The following is a 22,376-nucleotide window of genomic DNA, read 5'->3' on the forward strand; positions in this document are numbered from 1 at the left end:
TGCTCGATTTTGTTATCCACTTTATCATTCATTGAAACCAGAAGCTCTAAGCTTAAAGCTATAATTATCCTTGTATTCTATAAGGCTGGAGGCATCTCACAATATCAACCAATTTAGAGATGCACAAAACCCGAATCCGATCCGATCCAGATCCGAATCCAAATCCGATCCGGTTTCGCTTACGTCACCAAGAATCCGTTCCGGTCAAAATCTGATCCGAATCCGGTCAAAATTCGAATCCGATTCTAATCCGGTTTAAACCAATTTTAGTGGGTTTTAAGCGGATTTTGAGCAGATTTGGATCCGGTTTGTGATCCGGTATCAAATCCGATTTGAAATGTAGGATTAGGATCCGATTGAAAATCCGGTTTTGAATCCGATCCGGTTTGATCAAAACTGGTTTTGAATAGTGAAACCGGTTTCGGATTGGATCGGTTTTGAATTTTGTAACCGGTTTTGAATCTGATATGATCCGGTTAGGTCAAAATACACATACTAAATTCGATATTTCACCAAACAATTTTATTTTTTCATTTAAAACATCTTTTAATCTTTCAAACACAACATGTTTTTAGCTAACCAAATAAAAACCTCGATTTGAAACAAGAAAAAATCTTCAAACACCAATAATGTGATTTCATTAAATCATCCTACAAAATCACCCGCAAGTTACCATTTTTTGGCTATGATTTCATATTTAAGTCAATTTCCAAATCAATACCCTTCTGAATCATTATTTGTGCAAATACACCGAGCATCCAAAATAAGAATAGAAAAATTCATCAAGCAATATAATATGTCTAGTGATCACACACCCAAGCATCCAAAATAATAAAGAAACAACAACACATAACATACGTTTCACTAGTATGCAATATAATATGTCTAGGATCACATATCCAATTACCCAAGATAATAAAGAAAACACAAAAAAAATTAAGTTATATATGTTCTATTCACATATGAATAGAACATAATTTGGTGGGATATAGACATTATTCAAATATGAATATAATAAAACTGAGTTATATATGTTCTATTTACATACGAAGATAACATATATATATTCATATGTGAATAGAAGATATGAATACATATGTTCTATTTATTTATTAATTTATGAATATAAAATAGTTTCTTTGTAAAATATATATCAAATTCATTTAGTTTCTATTCATTAATGAATGAAGGTAAGAAGATTGATATTTCTGATAAAGACCAACCAACAATGAGAGAAACACGTTCCATGTAGAAAAATGACAAAGGTATAAAACTCCTATCATATTTGTTATATTCATTTATGAATAACTTGTAGTATATCTTTGTTATAATTTTGTTCTATTAACATATGAATACTTCAATCTGGATATGTTTGATATTGAAAAAACTATTGAATTCTTATATTCATATCTGAATAAATATATATGGTTTAGTTTTGTTTGTATTCACTACTAAACAAAACATATCAAAAGTAGAGATGACAAAAAAACCCGTACCCAACAGGTACCCGAAACCCTAACTCGAGTTGACCGGGGATGGGGACGTGGATGGGTATTACCCGAATATAAAAAACGGGGATGGGGATGAGGATGGTTTTACCTGTCGGGTACCCATACCCGTACCCGAAACCAGCCCCGATGGGTACCCGATATATATATATATATATATATATATATATATATATATATATATATATATATATATATATATATATATATATATATATATATGTTTTTATTTTTAATAATGCATAAGAAAAATGGTTATTAAAATAAATAAGGTTTTCTAACAATCAAACGTATAGTTTTGGGAAGACTTTTTATGTCTTTTTTTGCAAAGAATGATTTAATTTGTAACCTTGAATGTTATTGTTCGTGTTTGAAGACATTCAGTGATTATAGTGTTTTATATTAGTTTTGTTAGTTTTTGTTTGTTGGTTAATGTATAATTTTGAGTTATTTTTCATAAAAGTTCAAAACTTTGTAACGGGGAAAAATCCCCGATTACCCATTGGGGATCCCCGATACCCATTGGGGATGGGGATGGGGATAGATTTTTAATCCTCGATGGGGATGGGGTCGGGTATGGGGATTCGGGGGTGGGGATGGGGAACATGAAACCCGATATACCCGTACCCATTGTCATCCCTAATCAAAAGCTAATCATATGTGAATGGAAATGTTTATTCATACCTTTATCTTGTTTTGTTTTGGAACATTTTTCTTTTGAAATTGGTGATTGATCTTCAGTATCTTTATACACACACACACACACACACACACACACACACATATATATATATATATATATATATATATATATATATATATATATAAGGTTAGGTTATTTTGTTTTTAGTAACTATTATGTGTCAGAATGAACAGATCTGGGACCATTGGATGGAATATAATCAAAGGTCATGATTTGAGGGTAGTAGAATATGATAACATGTACCATATAATCACATAAATTTCAGCATAAGGGCATTTTAGTCAATTAACCTATATTAAAAAATAAATTTTTGAAATTTTAGGGATAATTAATTCCTTTATTTTTTAAAATCTGAATATTTTAAGTTAATTCAAAATTAAAAATCCGATTTTATTATGTCAGAATGATAGAATGTTAACCATAAACCAATAAATATATTTTTCGATTTTATTTTGTCAGAATGACAGAATGCTAACCATAAACTAGTAAAATTCATTCTGAAAAGACTACACAAAATCATTTCTTGAACTAATAATATACCAAATAATTACATTGTATGATTGTGATATTATTTTTGAGAGAATATTAATCTATTCTGAGAGAATATTATTTTTAAGCAATACTTTATACATTGTAACATAACACATTCTGGTATAATACACTTTAGTTCTTTATGTTTTTTTTCTTCTCACCATCAATGTTAGCCTTTTCAAAACCTAAATCCACAAAGAAAACATAATCAAGTTTCAAAAACTAAAAAATTCAGTGCATTCTAAGAGAATAAAACTATAAATTTTGACATAATGTATTAAAAATTCAATGCATTCTAAGAGAATAAAACTATAAATTCTAACAGAATGCATTTATATAAATAAATTCTAAGAGAGTACATTACATAATGCACTTAAATCATAGTCTTTTCTTTTATATGCATAAACATTCTACAACATGTATAAATGTATTCTGTCAGAATTACTAGCAACACATGTGTTATGTAATATTTATATTCTTATAGAATAAACACGTGTTTGCATTTTGATATGAAAAAGAATCCCCAACTTAACCCTTTTCATTCTAACAGAATACACACCACTATTAATAACCGTAAACATAAACTGTAGTATTAAATCAACTGAATAAAGTAATTCACATATAAACGGAATTGAATCACTTCTTCATATTAATAATCGTAAACATAAATTGTAGTATTAAATTAACATTAACTTCTTCATTCTCTTAATGATCGACGAAATCATCTACTAAAGGATTTGAACATATTTGTTCTTCTGATTTAAATCATGAAGAAAATGAATCTTTCAATGATTTAACTATTGGATCTTTAGAATCAACATTAAACGATGGTGATAAATGCAATTTTTCAATGATTATAATTACTAATTTTCTAATGTTAAAATTCAATATTTACATTTGAAATAGATTACTACGTTATATTTTAAATTACTAATATTTCTTTTAATGAAGCAACTGAATCTTTCATTCAATCTTCAAGTGGAACTTCAAGTTCGACAATAAAGGAAAATCATAAAGGCAGGTTTTAATACTTTATATTAAATAGATATATTTATATATACACTTACTTCAATATTAAACTTTTTGAATATTTGACAGGAACATCTTACATAAATCAAGAAGATTTGTATATTTCAAATGTTCCAACAGATTTAATTCCTAAAAAAGGACAAACTGTGTCAAGTGTAGATGAAAGAATTGAAATGTATAAAAATTATGCAAAAGTTGTTGGTTTTGGAATTAGATTAGGAACAACATCATATGGTGACTTCAGTCTAAGAAAAAAACATGTAAGATGCAACAGATATGGACAACCAAGGAAAAAATCCATTGATACTCTTACATCCAAAAAACTGAAAAAAACAAGAAAGAAAATCATATTCTAAAGTCACAGGATGTATGACTATGATTGGTTTTGACATAAATTATGCAACAAATACTATCACTGTATATGCATTTGAAGAAGCACACAACCATCCACTTACTGAATTTAATGAAGAAAGCATCTGTTCTCCTAATCATCGACTTAGTATTTCTGATCAGGAACTTATTGTTAAAGCTTCAACTATCAACATTGGTGCCATTAAAGCACATAAGATACGGGCATCATTAAAAGGAGGATATGATAATTTGCCAGCAACAAAGAATGATTTCAAAATTTTTTGGAGAGATTATACCAATACTGTTGGACCAAATGATGCTTAATGTGTTGTAGACCAGTTGATTATTCGTAGAGATAATTATCAAAATTTCCATTTTGAATATAAGTTGAATGATGAGGAACTAAGTGCTATGTTTTGGGTTGATGAAACAGGAAAAGAAAACTACTTTAAGTTTTTAGATGTTATTTCAATGGATGCAACATATAGAACAAATAGGTAAAAATATACTTATTACATTACATTATTGATATATTTATAAATATTTTCAGGTATAATATGATATTTGCTCCTTTCACTGCTATTAACAACCATGAAAGGACAATCAATGTTAGAGCAAGACTAATATCAGATAAAATAATTGAATCATACTCTTGGTTATTAGAAGCTTTTTGCATCACATAAGAAGAAACCAACAATGATTTTGGCAGATATGGATCCAATATCAACTTCTTCCATATCAAAGGTGTTTCAAGGATGTACTCACAGATTATGTATGTGACACGTAATGTCAAAAATGCCTTCAAAGGTAATAAATTGGTTTATTTATTCAATTAAATATATCTTATGTAAAAATAATAACATAACAATATTTTACATGACAGATTGAACCTGATGTACTTTCAAATTCAGATTTCAAGAAATGCATAAATCAACTGGTTTGGAATATGAATATTGAACCATCAAAATTTGAGAATAAGTGGGATATGATGTTGAATGAATTTCATTTGAAGGATAATAAGTGGTTAGATGATATGTTCAACAAGAGAGACAAATGGATTCCTTCATATTTTAGAGATATACCAATGTGTGGACTTATGAAGACTACATCTCGGTCTGAAAGTTCAAATTCATTTTTCAATGTTTTCTTCAGTCCAACCAACTTACTTGTGAACTTTATGTTCAATTTTGACACTGCACTTTCAAAGCAACGTCATGAGCAAAAAGATTGGATATTGCATCAAGAAATACTTCTCCACAACTGTTATTTGCACTTGATACTTTGAAGATTAAAAAACATGCATCATTGGTATACACACGAGATGCATTCCTTAAAATGCAAAAACAGATAAAAAAGGCATTCTATTAGTGTTTTCAAAAAATTCTATTTTGGTTGATGGCTATCAACAATGCACAATCGTTTACAAAGAACTTACGTCAGGCAAAAGACTAGATTTTTAAGTTAACGTATATGCTATTTATTAATTATCTTAATTTACAATTATTTCGACTTTCTAATAATATTTGTCTAATTACATATTATTATTATCTTTCAGGTATCTTTTGATGTAAAAGATCAAACAATTGACTTTGAATGTTTGCATTTCAGATTTTTTGGAATCCTATGTAGTCATGTTTTTAGAGTTCTAATAGATTATGACATTTTCATGATACATGATAAATACATTTTGGATAGATGGAGAAAGAACATAGTGGATATTGGTTTTCAAAAGATAAACCAAAAATGGCGAGTGTGCAGTACAAAAATTTCAAATCTCTTGCAGGATGCTTCTTCATTTTTATGAGAAATGCATTGATTCAATTATGCATGACAAGGAAAAACTATAAGAATTGGTGAACTCTCTTCAAGAATTAAGTGTAAATTGTGGAAAGGATGTTGTTTCTAAATCAAGTTCAAATTCAATAAAGGAGGTTGTTGAAAATATCATTTAAGTTCCAATTTTAACTAATGTGAAAATCAAAGTGCCTAGTGGGATAAAAACAAAAGGAAGTGGAAAGAGGAATCGAATCAAAAGTGTTGCGGAAAAAGCAATAGCTAAATCTCTTAAACTAAAACGTATATGCAACAGATGCAAACAATTAATCAACCATGATCAAAGAAACTGTCCAATAAATCATTCAAAAGTGCTTAAGCCTTTCAAAAAACAACAATAACTTTATTTTGAATTTTAGATTTGCATGTACTTATGCTTCTCTATATAAATAATATTAGAATTAAAACTTTGTAACATTTCTAAAGTTTATTTTATTATTTATTATGGATAATGTATTACTTTACTATTTCAATTTCATATGTACAACATATATGAATCTATGATAATAACAACATACAATAAAAAAAAATTAAACACACCACATGTAAAAAGTGCTATAAACATTGTTCCAATTGAAGATACAATCGAAACCTTATTGCAAAACTCTCAAATAAAAATTAACGCAAACTCAATTCAAAACTTATTGTAATAATAACAAAAGGAAAAAATTAACCTCATTTATCATAAGGACAATTCCTTTTATCATAAAAACCAATCCTTTTGTAGAACTTAAGAAATCTTTTTTCCTTCAAAATCTTCTTTGCAACTCTTATGTGGATGTGTTTTGTCAAATGGACAATTTCTAGAATTATGTTGAACCAACCTATTACAGAAATTATACAACCTCTTTTATTTGTTCTTAGTCTTATTTTGATGTAAACTATCCATTCTGTTGTAAGATATATTATTAATTATATTTTACACATATATAAGCCACAAAACATCTGAAATATATGTTAAGACTTTTTCAATTCAGCAACTAATCTTTCACCAATTAATCTACTTTCAGTTAAATATAAACATTTTAAACAATATATAAAAAGATAATTTATTACCTCCTAAATTCTTTCATAGAGTACTTAAATCCGTTTAGAGTTAATAATTAAAAAATTATTATATGTTTAAAAAAAAGGATAAAGATTACAATAAATATACTTTATATGATTAACACATTGTACCTGTAACCACCTAAATGAAAAAAAAAATTCTATGCAATGTGATACACATCACATGATCTCATCTAATAACTATCATTATTACTAATTATTACTAATATATATCCTGTTAATGATAATGTAAAAGATTTTTGATTATTCAATATATATTATATTCTAATTTTATAATTACTACAAAACCTATTTTATATATATTTCATTTTTGTATTTTGAAAACAAATATTAATTAAAAAATAAAAAATTGGAAATTTTATCAATACTTTCAGGTATATTTCAAAGCACAAATGTAAATTACACATATATTAAAAAGATATAAGAATAGTCATAATTTCAATAGTCAAATCGTATTAATTACAACTAGAAAGGTTACCCCCGCTACGCGGGAGCCAGAAGCTTTCAATGTTGTTTCCGAATCGATAAATATGACAGACGTAGAAAGTGCAAGGATGACAAGCCCGGGCTTTGCCCCAGACCGTTTTGTTCATGTTTTTATGAAAAAATGTAAAAGTTTTGACTGCAAGGACCATAAATGTGAAAATGGCTAAAGAATTAAAGTGGTAGGAATTAGCAAGTTTTTTGAAAATGGATCAAAGTTTTCGAACCGTTAAAGTTTTGTGGCCAAACTTTAAATATTAAAAGGTTCCTAAATAGAAAATGGATCAAAGTTGTCAAACCGTTAAAATTTTGTGGCCAAACTTTATATATTAAAAGATTCCTAAAAAATATAAAAATATCGATTATAAGGACCAAAAGTGTCAAAATTGCTAAAAAATGAGGACCAAAGTTGTCAAACCGTTCAAGTTTTGTGGCCAAACTTTAAATATTAAAAGGTTCCTAAATAGAAAAGGGATCAAAGTTGTCAAACCGTTAAAGTTTTGTGGCCAAACATTAAATATTATAAGGTTCCTAAAAAATGTAAAAATATCGATTACAAATGTAACATCCCGGAATAGCAAGAGTAAAGTTGAAGAGCTAAAAGAGTAAAATGGGAAAGAGCGACTCGGCGAGTCCACGAGTGGACTCGGCGAGTAGGGTCGCGACTCTAGTCGCGTGTTAAGTGACCAACTCGGCGAGTAGCATGGGTGGACTCGGCGAGTTGGTGCTGGGTGGAGAAAACCCTAAATCCGGAGGTTGAGCCCTATATAAAGAACATTATGTCTTCTACCCAGCCTCCTTATCATTCCTTGAGTTCCAGAAACCCTAATTTCGTGAAGAAACCCCATTGTTGAGTGAATTGGATCTTGGAGAAGTGGTTGTTGAAGAAATCTTGAAGGAGAAGACACTTGGATCAAAGGGCTTTGCAAGGATCCAGATTAATCTTCTCTTGGAGCTTCCTTTTGAGGTATTATTTCATTGTTTGAGCTGCTATTGTCTAGATTCATCATTTTTGGGGGTGTTAGAGATCATATCTTTTGGTGTATTGGAGTTAGAGGTTAGATCTGAGGTTGCTACCTCAGATCTGGAATGGAGAAAGGCTTGAATGCATAAAAGTCCCTGTTGATGAGTGTTTGAAGGAGCTATTTTGTCCCAAACCCTAGCCCTAGAGTGTAAAGTGCCTAGATCTCCTTGGATTCACGTAAAGTGTGACATCCCCAAAATCTCGGCCAGAAAAGACTGATTTTCATTTATGCTTTTAAAATAATTTCAGAGTAAATCCTTTTGATTTGAAAGAGTTGCAGAATTTGTTCCCCAAAACAAAACATGATAAAACAATGTTTACCAAAGCATTTCATAAAAGAAATGTATTTTCATTATATAATCAAAACTCGGGGTGTCATGTTCCGATACAGACCAATAAGCATAAACGATAACATTAAAAGTCATTCAACAAATATATACATATACAGACTTGTAAACTAAACAACTTGATGGTTCGTCCATCTTATGCCCTCGCGCCACTTCCTGTAATACAAATAAAACTGAGTGGGTCAGGCTTGGGAGCCTGGTGAGCATATAGGGTTTTCAACCCACAATAAATAATTATATTTAATTTCCACCAACCAACAATAACCCAATTACCCATTCCCGTTATTCTCACTTTATGTCCCTAAAACAACTAACATAAGGGACCTAGTCTAAGAATATTTCATCGGGGCGACAACACATGCTTCGGGGGTTCCTCAGCAATATAAGTCAAATAAGGAAACCATGAGGGGGATGGAGTACAGCGAATGAACACCCTAGTTCATTAACACCTACAGGTGGCGAACCTGCTAATGTTTCCACAAGACTATCTAGAAAAGTCCGTGGTCGTCATCTAAACTCCGCTAGATGACTAAATCAAACAAAACGAGGTCTCTCATCTGTTTATTACACACCAATTATCTACCCATGTTCTACCCAACATATTAGTAGATAAAATATACATTTTTATACATAGTTTTGAAAACCTGTATAGCATTCTTTAATCAATACATATTCCACATAACAGATGAGGCACACACACACATAACACGTATTTCATAGAGAATAAATCATATCTATGAGATAGAAGATGTCACACCCCCGAATCAGACGGCGGAAACGTCCGAGGGCTGTCGTGACTTAATTGAATACCATAACGTTGAATATATATGAAACGTAACAACATTCATCACCATGCATTAATATAGTACAACCAATAAAGTTTACATGAAGTACATTGTTTAAACATTACATTCCCAAAAATAAATTGTTCGATTCGTTAATAAGTAAACTGCAAGCCATCACTGAGTACATTTTTCCTTTGATTCACTGGTTCCCTGAGAATACAAGTATTTTGAAAAACGTCAACATGCGAAATGTTGGTGAGTTCATAAGCGGTATTTGAAAAGCAATGTTTTTTTTTTTTATCATTCTGAAAACTACCAGAAAATCCGATATTTTCTTAAAAGAGCTTTTGAAAACATTTGTGAAGATCCATACGTATGCTTGTTTGTTTCTATAGTTGTAAAGAAAATGTTCATCAAAATTGTGTACGTTTTGAAAACCGAATGTATTGAAAACCCTAGGAAAACCCGATGTTTTCCTAATTCTTTGAATTCCATGAAGTTAAAATGAACCCATTGCAACGCGCGAAGTTATCAATTCCAGGCGACGTTAGATTATTTTTGAGCATGATTAATTGCTATAAACACGCGTTACACAAACGACCAGTTTATAACTATACTAACGATCCCGTAGGCGTCGTCCGTACTAATCACGTTATCCAACCGCCCTGACTTCCCCACATCCGAAGAGAAAGAGGACACGAAGACCCCGATGACTCCATTAACCGGTTGGGGATAAAAAAAAGGTACGAGGGGTCCCTGACCCGCCTCGCATGAAATACCGACTTTACTAGCAATACCAAAGGACCCTTGGGGATCGATAGTATACAAGCCATTGAAAGTCCTTTTACGCTGTGCTAGGTCATGTAAGACCCAACACCTCGTAAGGTAGAAGTCTTCGGGCCTTAAGATCAGGTCATTGGGCTAGCTAGGCCCAACAAACAAGATTTTACACTTTTGGGGCCCAAAGATAGTGCGTAGACGTCTATGCACTCTCAAGTGTGTATTGAATTCCCAAATGTTACTTGTATGAATCGAGTTATCGTCGCGTTAGTAGTTTGGGATTTTTATTGGTTCGAGACCGAACCAATTCGTTTAACAACGATTTTTTTGGTATTGTCGTGTATTGTATTTCGTCGGTAGCCGTGGTGCCAATATTTGATCAAGTTACGTGTATTGAATTAGCCTTGAAAGTTTTCTGTTTTCAGCCCCTCATTGTTTGTAAAATTTACTTTTTCAACCCTCTAATTAAATAACTTTTCGGTTTGGTCCTTAAATCGTTTTTCTTGACATTTTAACACCAAAAATTATTGAAATTAATATTTTTCAGCATATTTTTCATTGAAACAGTTTAAGTCCCTGAAAATGCAGTTTTCTCGGTTATAACCCCTCTTTTTCGCAGTTTTGACAATTTTGGCCCAAATTGGAAAATTTTTGCAACTTTGGTCCTTTTTAAATTTAAAAAGCATTTTAAACCTTTGGAAAGTGCTTGGAACACTAGTAGTCCACTGTTTTACAGAAAAACACAGTTTTGGCCCTCCAAAACAGAAAATTTCGCATAATGGGCCTTATTGGGCCGAAAATGTCATTTTTAGCCCATTAAGCTTGAAATTTATGTTTTTAATCCTCCAAATGAGTATATTTCCAGAAAATATTTTATTGAAACTGTTTTGACTCATCTCCCCCATCAGATTTCGAAATATTTCAATTTGGGCCCTTTAACTTTATATTTTTAGCATTTTATGTCCAAAAATTGAGTTTTTAGCCCAAAGAAAATGTTACTAAGCCATTTAGCTATTTTTCTTGGAACACTTTATATGTAGAAATATATTTGATGCTAGTATCATTTAACATAAAGTATATCTCGATTTTTAGGGGTTTTATGGCTAGATCCAACATTATAAACACACAAAAACACACATATAAGCATAGAATCATACAAGGCATACAAAACACATATAGATCTACACTTTCACTTGTATTCCCCCGCCCCCCCCCCCACCCCCCCCCACAAAACTCATAAAAACAGAAAATAGGGGGTATGAAGCTCACCTTAGTGTGTGATTTCGGTTTTTGAAGAAAAGATGGAAGAAAACTTGGTGATTTTTGGCCTTAGCACCCTTTTCTTGAAGATCTCGAGTTTGATGTGCTTCTAGGATGTAAGATCACGATTTTGGCATGGATTAGGAAAAGATTTTGATGACAAAAAGAATCTAAGTCATAGATCCAAACATAATCTTAGCTTGGATGAAGAATTTGTGGAAATTTCCTCTTGAATGCTTCCTAAATTTTGAGATCTTTGAGTGGAGAGGGAGGAAGTTTTCTTGAGTGTTCTTGAGAGAGTTTGTGAGATGTGTGTGTGTTTGAGATGGCCGAGAGTGAGAGAGAGGGAAGAAGGAATGAAATTTGAGGTGATGTATGCATGGGTATATGAGATATAATGCATGGATAACCATGAGGTAATAGTGAGGTGTCACTTGAAAGTCAACTCTCTTCACCTCCTCTTGGGTTTGGGCCTTGGGCCGAGAGTTTTGAAGGGAAAAGGAAAAATTTGGGCTTTTTGCCCCTAAGCCCAATATTAAAGTTTGTTTGGGTGTGTTTCAACCTAAAAGAATGTGGTAGGATTTTCACATTTTTGTTGGACTAGTTTAGGTTATTCATGGATCAAAGCTTTTAATTCATTTCATTCTAGGCCTAAAATGGCCCAAAATGTTGAAATAAGTTAATGTGGGTCCAAATAGAGCCCAATTAGGGTTCTATGCCCATGATAGTCAAATTGGAAGCTTATTGGTCCATTTGGGTCCAATAAGGAAGTCCTAGTCCAAAAATGGACCTAAACAAGAACTTCTAGGGTTTCCAATTGTTTGATGACTATTTGTAGCACTTGTATGATGTATTTGATTGAAGTTTTTGATGTCATAATAGTAGGTATCACACATGCTCTTAAGTTTTTTATTCACATTAACTTGAGTGTATAGATTACATGACACAAAATTTCCAGTTGTGACAGAAGAGAGTGAATATACATTCACACATATAACACAAAATATACACATAACACGTATTTCGTATAAAATACTTTATAATTATGCGTTAGAAGAAAGTGACCACACACTCACACCTATAAACAACAATATACTTAATACACTCACACCATACTTGTATTATTATCGTGTTTATGAAAGGTAGTATACACTCACTTGATCAGAAGATGATCGGACAGCACTACGACTTGCAGAAGTAGTAATCCTCAGCAGATCTGGAAGATCCTCACAAAAATCGAACTTCTCGCGGGCAGAGCTTCGGCTCGGGAATCGCACTTCTCGGGATCTTCGGGATCTCGGGACTTGCTTCGGGGTATTTCTGGCACGCAAATCGATGCAAAACGGGAGAGAGAAGAGAGAAAAGAGCAAAAGAACTCGGCTGCCCTCGCATCCTATTTATAGGAGGCTGGAGCCTCGGAGTACGCGGGGAGTACTGCTCCGAAACGTCATTGCTTACGTATCCGAAGTGCTCGAGTGCGAGTGTCGACATTCCTCGGTGTACGCGGGGCATACACGAGTACGCGGGGCGTACTTCAGATGAGTCCGATGAATCCTCTTCGGATAATGCCGGATTTTCCAATTAAATTTAAATACAAATTATTTAATAAACTTCGGAAATTCATATCTTCTTCATACGAACTCCGTTTTCGACGTTCTTTATATCCACGCGAAGGTGAGACTACGCTCTACAACTTTCGTTTAGACTCTGTCGGCTAATTTTAATTTATTTTTATTATTTATTTTTAATAGGCCGGGACAGAAAAACTTCGTTATAAATTCATAACTTCTTCGTTTGACGTCCGTTCTTGCCTAACTTTTTATCGCTTCGATACAACAACGAGATCTTCGAATCTCGTTTAGATTGCTTCGGCTAAAAACCGCTTGATCTCAAATCGAGTATTTCGGGCTGCATACCGCTAAGCCGAAACTTCGATAAATCATAACTTCCTCATACGAAGTCAGATTTGTGCGTTCTCTCTCTCTCTCTCTCTCTCTCTATATATATATATATATATATATATATATATATATATATATATATATATATATATATATATATATATATATATATTCGGAAACCTCGTTTCAACTACTACAACATTAACCAAAGATATCAAGTTTATTTTACACTTTAATTTTGACGCTTATTTTTATTCTTAATTAATCAAACCACATAATTAAGCAATTAAGCACAAAACACATAATACTCAAATAATACACTCTTATTATTTCAAAACGGGTTACAAAGGTTAACCTAGACTATTACATTGCTAAAAATGGCAAGCCCAGAAACACAGACGTTACATAAAGTTTGCCACTTTACGTGATGGATGGCCTTAGGAAGGGTAGATCTATGGTTTGGATCATCTGCATGGCTTGGAAAGCCTCTGTATGGATTCAGACCTGGTGGAAATCGGCGTGTCACATGGGTGGACTCGGCGAGTTGCTTGAAGATAGTCTGGGACTCGACGAGTTGGAAGAACAACTCGGCGAGTTGGATGAAGATGGCCTAGAACTCGACGAGTTGGAAGAACAACTCAGCGAGTAGGTTGAAGATAGCCTTAGACTTGACGAGTCTGTTCTTGGACTCGGCGAGTCTTGTCGAAGAGTCCCAATCTTTTCTGGTTGAGCCGTGAATCGGTGAGTCAAGGGGATGACTCGGTGAGTTGTGTGTGAGTGGACCAGGTGGATTGAAGGCCTGGTGCGGGCGGACCAATCACAGTGCAGACTCGAGGTTTATTACAAGACTTAGAGGGTGGACCAGGTGGACTGTTGGCCGGTGCGGCGGACCAGTCACACAGTAGACCCGAAGTGCATGGCTATTCTGTGATCGGATATGTTATGGCATGTTATGCGTGTATGGTATATGTGGTTGGTATTTTGGGGATATCTCACTAATCTTTCGGGCTTACAGTTGTGGTTTTATGTTTTTCAGGTTCTTCAGGAGACCGTGGCAAGGCGAAGGTGTGATCGTACCGCTTCTCGTGTTTATGTTGTGATGAGATTCTGGGAATACTTAAAATAAATTATATTGAAAACTTTTTTGTAATAACTTTTATGGAATCGGGTTGTTTTCGAAAAGTTTAAATTTGTTGAAATTTTTGGTCGTTACAACAAGGACCAAAAGTGTCAAAATGGCTAAAAAATGAGGACCAAAGTTGTCAAACCGTTAAAGTTTTGTGGCAAAACTTTAAATATTAAAAGGTTCCTAAATAGAAAAGGGATCAAAGTTGTCAAATCGTTAAAGTTTTGTGGCCAAACTTTAAATATTAAAAGGTTCCTAAAAAATGTAAACATAACGATTACAATGACCAAAAGTGTCAAAATGGCTAAAAAATGAGGACCAAAGTTGCCAAAGTACAGGGACCAATTTTGCCACAAAAACAACATAAAATCCAGGGACTAAAATAGACAAAAATTGTGGAAGTTCACTATTCATAAGAAACAATTTCCGGTTCGTAAATAGAAAAGGGATCAAAGTTGTCAAACCGTTAAAGTTTTGTGGCCAAACTTTAAATATTAAAATGTTCCTAAAAAATGTAAAAATAACGATTACAAGGACCGAAAGTGTCAAAATGGCTAAAAAATGAGGACCAAAGTTGCCAAAGTACAGGGACCAATTTTGCCACAAAACAACATAAAGTCCAGGGACTAAAATAGACAAAAATTGTGGAAGTTCACTATTCATAAGAAACAATTTCCATAATATATATACAAGTTTTGTGGCCAAACTTTAAATATTAAAAGGTTCCTAAAAAATGTAAAAATAACGATTACAAGGACCAAAAGTGTCAAAATGGCTAAAATAACTCATGGGAGTTGCTCTGAAGAATGTGTCTTTCTGTCAGCAGAATGGTTAGAGTTGGACTCGGATCGGGAATCCGGTGGTGCATGGTTATTTTCTAGCTCTTATGGGTCGAGTGATGGTTGTGATTTGGAGCAGTATTGCATCATGAGTAGTACTCAGTTGTTAAGTGGAGTTATCAGAGGGTAAAGCTGGTGGCCGGATTGAGATGGTGGTTAGGACACCGCAAGAAAGGAGAAAGTGAGTTCTGGTTTCGATGGTTGTGCGTTAAGGAGCCTGGCCTGGTTAATGCCAAGTGGTGCATTGCGGGAGTGGTTCTAGAGTTGAATTGTCGCAGGCTTCGAGGACGAAGCCTAATGTAAGTGGGGGAGAATTGTAACATCCCGGAATAGCAAGAGTAAAGTTGAAGGGATAAAAGAGTAAAATGGGAAAGAGCGACTCGGCGAGTCCATGAGTGGACTCGGCGAGTAGGTTCGCGACTCTAGTCACGTGTTAAGTGACCAACTCGGCGAGTAGCATGGGTGGACTCGGCGAGTTGGTGCTGAGTGGAGAAAACCCTAAATCCGGAAGTTGAGCCCTATATAAAGAACATTATGTCTTCTCCCCAGCCTCCTTATCATTCCTTGAGTTCCAGAAACCCTAATTTCGTGAAGAAATCCCATTGTTGAGTGAATTGGAGCTTGGAGAAGTGGTTGTTGAAGAAATCTTGAAGGAGAAGAGACTTGGATCAAAGAGCTTTGCAAGGATCCAGATTAATCTTCTCTTGGAGCTTCCTTTTGAGGTATTATTTCATTGTTTGAGCTGCTATTGTCTAGATTCATCATTTTTGGGGGTGTTAAAGATCATGTCTTTTGGTGTATTGGAGTTAGAGGTTAGATCTGAGGTTACTACCTCAGATCTGGAATGGAGAAAGGCTTGAATGCATAAAAGTCCCTGTTGATGAGTGTTTGAAGGAGCTGTTTTGTCCCAAACCCTAGCCCTAGAGTGTAAAGTGCCTAGATCTCCTTGGATTCACGTAAAGTTTGCCACTTTACGTGATGGATGGCCTTAGGAAGGGTAGATCTATGGTTTGGATCATCTGCATGGCTTGGAAAGCCTCTGTATGGATTCAGACCCGGTGGTACTCGGCGAGTTGCTTGAAGATAGGTTGGGACTCGAAGAGTTGGAAGAACAACTCGGCGAGTTGGATGAAGATGGCCTGGAACTCGACGAGTTGGAAGAACAACTCGGCGAGTAGGTTGAAGATAGCCTTAGACTCGACGAGTCTGTTCTTGGACTCGGCGAGTCTTGTCGAAGAGTCCCAATCTTTTCTGGTTGAGCCGTGAATCGGTGAGTCAAGGGGATGACTCGGTGAGTTGTGTGTGAGTGGACTCAGAGTTGTTGAACTCGGCGAGTCTCGGGGTGACTCGGCGAATTGAGTCACGGATTGGGGAATTTCTGAACATGGGGACTCGGCGAGTCATCGGGTTGACTCGGCGAGTAGAGTAAGTCAGGGGTTGACTTTGACCAAGGGTTGACTAGTGGTTTCTAGGGGCATTTTGGTAATTGTTGGATATTGTTTTGAGTTTAGTGCCTTGGTGGTTGTCTAGTGGTGGAGATCGTATCAGTGATCGGAGCGGCTTGGGTTATCTGTTCAGTCGGCAGTTTCGAGGTGAGTTATCCTCACTATATCAACAGGGTCTAAGGCACCAAGGCCGGCCCTTATCGGATTGAGATCCGGGTATTTGTTGTTATGTTATTGCTTTGATATGTTTGCATCCTGGTAGCTAGGATGGTATATGTTAAAGACCTGGTTGAGATCGGTATCCTGAGATGTAGGGTGATGCTATGCTAGTGACCGGTTAGGTCGGTATCCTGGTTAGAATGATGATATGTTATGTGATCTGTTTGATCGGTTTGTTGACTGTGAATTGTTATATGATTGTATGTTATATGCACATGGTTGTTTGGACTGGAGTTGGGTTGAGGCGGGTCCTGCTTTGTGCTGTAGGCCAAGATACCCAGGACAGACCGGTTGTCCCGAAGGCCCAGCGAGCGGTCCGGATAGGCTGTAGGCCCCAAGAGGGCGGACCAGACGTGTCGAGGCTCGGAGAGTGGACCAGGCCGACTGAAGGCCCGGTGCGGGCGGACCAGTCATACTGTAGACTCAGAGAGTGGACCAGGTGGATTGAAGGCCCGGTGCGGGCGGACCAATCACACTGCAGACTCGATGTATGTGGATAGATTCGGAGAGTGGACCAGGTGGATTGAAGGCCTGGTGCGGGCGGACCAATCACAGTGCAGACTCGAGGTTTATTACAAGACTTAGAGGGTGGACCAGGTGGACTGTTGGCCGGTGCGGCGGACCAGTCACACAGTAGACCCGAAGTGCATGGCTATTCTGTGATCGGATATGTTATGGCATGTTATGCGTGTATGGTATATGTGGTTGGTATTTTGGGGATATCTCACTAATCTTTCGGGCTTACAGTTGTGGTTTTATGTTTTTCAGGTTCTTCAGGAGACCGTGGCAAGGCGAAGGTGTGATCGTACCGCTTCTCGTGTTTATGTTGTGATGAGATTCTGGGAATACTTAAAATAAATTATATTGAAAACTTTTTTGTAATAACTTTTATGGAATCGGGTTGTTTTCGAAAAGTTTAAATTTGTTGAAATTTTTGGTCGTTACAACAAGGACCAAAAGTGTCAAAATGGCTAAAAAATGAGGACCAAAGTTGTCAAACCGTTAAAGTTTTGTGGCAAAACTTTAAATATTAAAAGGTTCCTAAATAGAAAAGGGATCAAAGTTGTCAAATCGTTAAAGTTTTGTGGCCAAACTTTAAATATTAAAAGGTTCCTAAAAAATGTAAACATAACGATTACAATGACCAAAAGTGTCAAAATGGCTAAAAAATGAGGACCAAAGTTGCCAAAGTACAGGGACCAATTTTGCCACAAAAACAACATAAAATCCAGGGACTAAAATAGACAAAAATTGTGGAAGTTCACTATTCATAAGAAACAATTTCCGGTTCGTAAATAGAAAAGGGATCAAAGTTGTCAAACCGTTAAAGTTTTGTGGCCAAACTTTAAATATTAAAATGTTCCTAAAAAATGTAAAAATAACGATTACAAGGACCGAAAGTGTCAAAATGGCTAAAAAATGAGGACCAAAGTTGCCAAAGTACAGGGACCAATTTTGCCACAAAACAACATAAAGTCCAGGGACTAAAATAGACAAAAATTGTGGAAGTTCACTATTCATAAGAAACAATTTCCATAATATATATACAAGTTTTGTGGCCAAACTTTAAATATTAAAAGGTTCCTAAAAAATGTAAAAATAACGATTACAAGGACCAAAAGTGTCAAAATGGCTAAAAAATGAAGACCAAAGTTGCCAAAGTATATGGACCAATTTTGCCACAAAAACAACATAAAGTCTTGGGACTAAAATAGACAAAAATTGTGAAAGTTCACTATTCATAAGAAACAATTTTCATAATATATATATATATATATATATATATATATATATATATATATATATATATATAATAATAATAATAATAATAATAATAATAATAATAATAATAAAAACAATCACTTTACTTAAAAACATTAACTCTCATCCATTTAAAAGAATGCAATATATATTTATTAAATTTATTACTTCAAACATTACATTTTTCATTAATATTGCATATTTACTTTTTGAAAAAAAAATATTTTTAAAATAAAAAAATATATTCTTTAATCTGCAATATATATTTATTAATTTTATACTACCTACAAAAAAACTATTTCAAGAATATTAGATATTTCTTTTTTGAAAAAAAAAATAAAAAAATAAAAAAATAAAAAAAAGAAATATTAATGTATATTTCAAATATAATGTAAAAACGGTTAGAGATAATGCAAATAGTCACAAAGAATTAATTACAATTAATTAACACAATTATATTCATTTTAAAATTCCTATCATCCCTTTACATCATCAAAATAAAAAATAATTGTTTTTGTATATATCAATATAAAAATTCCTATAAAATACAGATTCGTTTTTTTAAACCAACAATATTTAAAAATTACAAATTAATAAAGGATAAACATTATCATATAGGTTGTATAGTTTATATGATTATCTAATAGCCTATAACCGCCAAACTAGGCAAACATACTTATCGATGCAAATGATGATAGACAATTAATTACCACCTTTAATACCTAAAACTACTACCGATATATATTCCTCCTTCACATCTTCTGCAATCATCATAAACGTAAAGACACATATAATTTCCATTGATGGCTTCTGAAACATTTAATTGGGAAGTTCACAACTCATCAACTTATCTTGATCTATACAAACTATATGGTATGTTTCTTGTTTTTACTATCTTATGATATTACTACTTATCTAATTTTTTTTTCATACTCATTCAGGATCTGAAAACAAAAAATACTTCTCAATGAAGATAAACCATGAAGGTAGTTTCTTGTACTATCCAGAAAGAGATTACCATGGAGGAATCATTGACCATGTTGACTTCATCAACATAACTAGTTTCTATGTGGAGGTATTTGACAAAATCATAATTTTTTTTCGGTTATGATGTCGAGAAAACCTTTGCCAACTCATTGGTTTCTTTTGCTCCATTAGATGTTGGCTTAAACAATCTTGAAAATGGTAAGGATATTTTTGAATTTATCAAAAAAGTGAAAACTGATGGTTTCTTGTGTGTTCAAGAGATATATCTGGAGCATAATCAAAAAATGGTTTCAACAATTTTCCCACACACATTAAACTTTGCAACCAACAATTATCTTTGCATAATATTGTATTCATTGGTTGCATAAAATCCAAAGGTTAATATTTGGGAAGCAAGAATCAACCTTTTTGACAAATTCAACTTTTAGATAGATGTTCAAAAACTCAATGAAGCTTTGGAATACACAAAGTTTCAAGTGAATCTTCTGGGAAAGTAGATGAAGCAGCAAGGTGAAAATGAAGGTTTTTGGGTTTTTGGATTTTAAATGGTGGTTTTGTAACACCCGGTTCCTGGTACGTATTTAATTCCAAGTATTATTGTATTTTACCATGGGACTCGGCGAGTTGAAGGTCCAACTCGTCAAGTAGACTCGGCTTTGCGCGCAGATTTTAAGCGACCTACTCGACGAGTCGGGAGACCGACTCGGCGAGTAGGAGTTGTCCGAGTAAAACCCTAAATTTGAGGGTTTGCACCCTATTTAAAAGACTTATCTACTGCCATATCGGCCTCCATCGTCCCTCACACTTCCAGAAGACCTTAAACTGAAACCCTAGCCTTGTTTGAGTGCTCTTAAGCCATTTTGTGCATTTTTGGTAGTTGTGAACCTTGAGAAGAAGAAAGGAGCTTGGGGTTTAAAGTTGAAGCTAGAAGATCTAGATATTATGTTCCATTTTCAGCTCATTTAAGGTAAAAAGCTTCAATCTTGGCTTTCCATGTGTTTAATCAACTTTAGGGATTGGATTTGGTATCTTTAGGGCATTTCTAAGCCATTTTCGGGTTGTGGGGTGTAATGTGGAGATATGGCTTCAGATCTTGGACTTTGGAAGGTTCTCATGGCATAAAGGTGCCAACTCTATGACCATGAGAGCCCCATGCATCTTGTAGGTCTCATTTTTGGTCCTTTTGAGTTTAAAGACCCATGCATGGACGTAAAGTTTGTAACTTTACGTGTTATATCGACCCTATGAGGTCAGATCTACCCTTTGGATGAGATGAGCTCAACAGAAATCGAGTTTATGGACATGGACTTTAGGAGACTCGGCGGTTCGTTCTTGGGACTCGACGAGTCTAGCGTTGGTTCCCCAACCTTTTGTTTCGAAGGAATCCGGTTGAGTCTAGAAGGGGGAATCAACAAAGATGGATGTGATTATAGACCTGGAAATCATGGGACTCAACGAGTGTATGAACAAACTCGGCGAGTCCAAGGCAATCTCCCAGACCATGAAGATGGACTCGACGAGTTGTCCATACAACTCGACGAGTCATAGGCTGAACACATTCTTATGAGGGAGATGAACTCGATGAGTTCAAGGGGAACTTGGCGAGTCGGTTGAATATGGTCCCGATTTTATGGTTGCAAGAGGACCCATCGAGTTGTTGCTAGACTCGACGAGTGGATTCGGGGTTTGGATCATTTTAAAGGAGTAGGGACTCGACGAGTTGGTAGACCAACTCGGCGAGTCAAGTCAACTGTAGGTTGACTTTAACCAGGACTTGGGTTGACCCCTTGTGAGGGTTGTGAGTACGAATTTATTACTTAGAAAGAGTTGTCGTGTATGGATTGAGGAGTCGAGGAAAGTCGATTTTCACGCCGGGCATAGTGCAGACACTACGCGACATTGAGGTGAGTTACCTTCCAGTAGAAGTGGGTCTAAGGCACCAAGACCGACCCTCTAGTAGTTGATTACAGTTGAGATGATTGTCTCTGTGATAATTGTCTGGTTTGCTATTACTTGATGTGTTCTATGTGCCAGTATGTTATGTTCTATGTGATAGTGGTATTAGGAGGGGAATAGTCCCCTGATCGGTTGTTAGGACCGAAGGGTAGGTCGGACACCCCATATATGTCTGACAGTATAATTATGATATGTTATTATGTGATAGTAGTAAGGGTTAAATGGTCCTCGTGACTGGGTGAGATTGACCGGAGGGTAGGCAGGCACCCCGGAATGGCCTAACATGGGTAGTCAGCACCCCAGAATGGCTTGACACGGGTAGTCAACAGCCCAGAATGGCTTGACATGGGCAGGTCGGGCACCCCAGAATTGCCTGACAACATGTATGATTGTATAGTATATGGTATGATGGGGGAACTCACTAAGCTTTGTGCTTACAT

Source organism: Lactuca serriola, chromosome 1 (genome assembly GCF_051521515.1).
Source record: "Lactuca serriola cultivar US96UC23 chromosome 1, Lser_US96UC23_V15, whole genome shotgun sequence".
Taxonomy (NCBI): domain Eukaryota; kingdom Viridiplantae; phylum Streptophyta; class Magnoliopsida; order Asterales; family Asteraceae; genus Lactuca; species Lactuca serriola.